Source organism: Oncorhynchus mykiss, chromosome 2 (assembly GCF_013265735.2).
Source record: "Oncorhynchus mykiss isolate Arlee chromosome 2, USDA_OmykA_1.1, whole genome shotgun sequence".
In the NCBI taxonomy this organism is placed as follows: domain Eukaryota; kingdom Metazoa; phylum Chordata; class Actinopteri; order Salmoniformes; family Salmonidae; genus Oncorhynchus; species Oncorhynchus mykiss.
The window spans coordinates 8159563-8162324 of NC_048566.1; positions in this window are offsets into that span (position 1 = coordinate 8159563).

Genomic DNA, 2762 nt, shown 5'->3' on the forward strand with positions numbered 1-2762 from the left:
TGGGTTCGATTCCCATGGGGGACCAGTATGAAAATGTATGCACTCACAACTATAAGTCGCTCTGGATCAGAGCATTTGCTAAAATAATCAAATGTAAAAGTGAGATTTACATCCAGAGAGACTGTCTGAACGTCAGACAGCAGGCAGAGGGACAGTCCGAGACAGAGAGATTGTGACAGACAGACGGAGGGAGACCAGAGGAAGTGGATAATCAATCAAATTTATTTATAAAGCCCTTCTTACATCAGCTGATGTCACAAAGTGCTGTACAGAAACCCAGCCTAAAACCCCAAACAGCAAGCAATGCAGGTGTAGAAGCACGGTGGCTAGGAAAAACTCCCTAGAAAGGCCAGAACCTAGGAAGAAACCTAGAGAGAAACCAAGCTATGAGGGGTGGCCAGTCCTCTTCTGGCTGTGCCGGGTGGAGATTATAACAGAACATGGGCAAGATGTTCAAATGTTCATAGATGACCAGCAGGGTCAGATAATAATGATCACAGTGGTTGTAGAGGGTGAAACAGGTCAGCACCTCAGGAGTAAATGTCAGTTGGCTTTTCATAGCCGACCATTCAGAGTATCTCTACCGCTCCGGCTGACTCTAGAGAGTTGAAAACAGAAGGTCTGGGACAGGTAGTACATCCGGTGAACAGGTCAGGGTTCCATATCCGCAGGCAGAACAGTTGAAACTGGAGCAGCAGCACGACCAGATGGACTGGGGACAGCAAGGAGTCATCATACCAGGTAGTGCATAGAAATGTAATGGACTAATGACCTGTTTGAATGTGGACTTACTTTAAAAAGAAAACTCTTGTCAGCCATTTTGTTTGTCCAGAAAAACATCCTGTTGGTGCAGTCATGGTTTACTGGTCAGTGTGTCTGCATGCCAGGTCATGAACCTGATGTAATACTGAACAAGCAGTTCTTCCATTGGTCAATGAGTAAAATGAGATGATGCAGAACTCAAATGTTACCAATCCGAAGAGCCCATAGTCATAAAGTATCTCTGAGTAGGACTGCTGAACTAGGATCAGTGTTTTCTTTTAGATCATAATGAATATGATTATATGGAGAAGGGGGTGGATCTGATCCTAGATCAGCACTCCTACTCTAAGACACTTTATGAATACGGAGCCTTGCTTTTAAGTATATATAAGCCATTGATTGCTTAGAAATAATCAGTTGCATTTAAAAGTGCAGTTGAATGAAACAAACCATAAGCTATTTGAGCTATCCATGAGATGGAGTATCTGTCTACACTCTGCTTCATATTTTTGTACAGAATGCATCGACAATCCTACTAAATCATGAAGTAATATTATGAGCAATTTGATCGCTTTATGGATCCTGTCTATCTGTTCTTCAGCCCACTCACTTGCATTGCAAGACAGGCAAAGTAATGATAATTTATAGATGAGTTAGTAGTCCAAGACCCAATGACATTTTCTACATAGCACTTTATGCCCTATATCGTGCACTACTTTTGACCAGGACCCATAGGGCTCTTGTCAAAGTAGTGAGCTATATTGTGAATAGGGTGCCATCTATAGGGAATAGGGTGCCATCTGGGTCTTTGCCATTGAGTTCAAGTGGCAGATCAATGTGTTTGATCTACATATCTAACTTGAAGAAAATGTATGCACTTATTTATGGCAAAATAACCTATTGCACTCTTAGTGAAAGTAGAAGACTGTTGTATGTAGCACTATAAATAATGTACCTTGTTTAACTGAGCCAATCATGTTCGTGTTGCTATGCAGAATAGTGCAGTGGAACATTATACCCCTTGTTGTTTGGAGGTCTGTCACTTCATTGACATAATTCAGTGAAAGTCAGGGTTTATTTAATTTATTTTGTCAAAAGACAAATCAAACTTTGAATATGTTCAAATTCAATCAATGAAAATGTTCAGTTTTGCATTTGTCTGTATTTTGTATGAAATTGTGTACAATTTATGTAATGAGCAATCATGACACTGCAGGAAGAGAAAGTTTACCGTTATTCTGTTCTTTCACACGCTGATAATTGTTAATCAAGTACTGTTGAAGGGTTTTATTTATACTGCTGTACAGAGTAGGTTTTCTGTCATAAATAAGTTGGTTAAACGATGTCACAGGTAGGCTTGTAAAGCTACCGGTAATTTACCAAAGCTACTGGAATCTTCTATAATTTTGGTAATTAGCATAGACTGCAATAAATTCCGTTAAGTTCAGTCATTTATACTTTTTTTATTATACTTTTTTTTGTTGTACTTTGGATCCCTTTTTCTCCACAATTTTTGTGAGATCCAATTTGTAGTTCGTCTTGTCCCATCGCTGCAACTCCCATACGGACTCAGGAGAGGCGATGGTCGAGAGCCCTCCGAAACACGACCCTGCCAAGCCACACTTCTTCTTGACACACTGCTCACTTACCCCGGGGGCCAGACGCACCAATGTTTCTGGAGGAAAATCTGGTGACCGTGTCAGCGTGCATGCGCCCGGCCCGCCACAGGAGTCGCTAGAGCGCGGTGTGACGAGGACATCCCGGGACAATGCTTGGCCAATTGTGCGTTGCCTCATGGGTCTCCTGGTCATGGCCGTCTGCGACACAGATGGGGATCAAACCCAGATCTGTAGTGACGCGTATTTAGAGAAAATAGCCTAACTAAGGAAAAAAGCATCTAATCAACAATGGCATTATTATCATTTGACTCTCCAACTCTTTCAACTATTGACTTTTATCACAGCTGCCACTAGATGGCCACTTGATGGCAAAACGTTGAT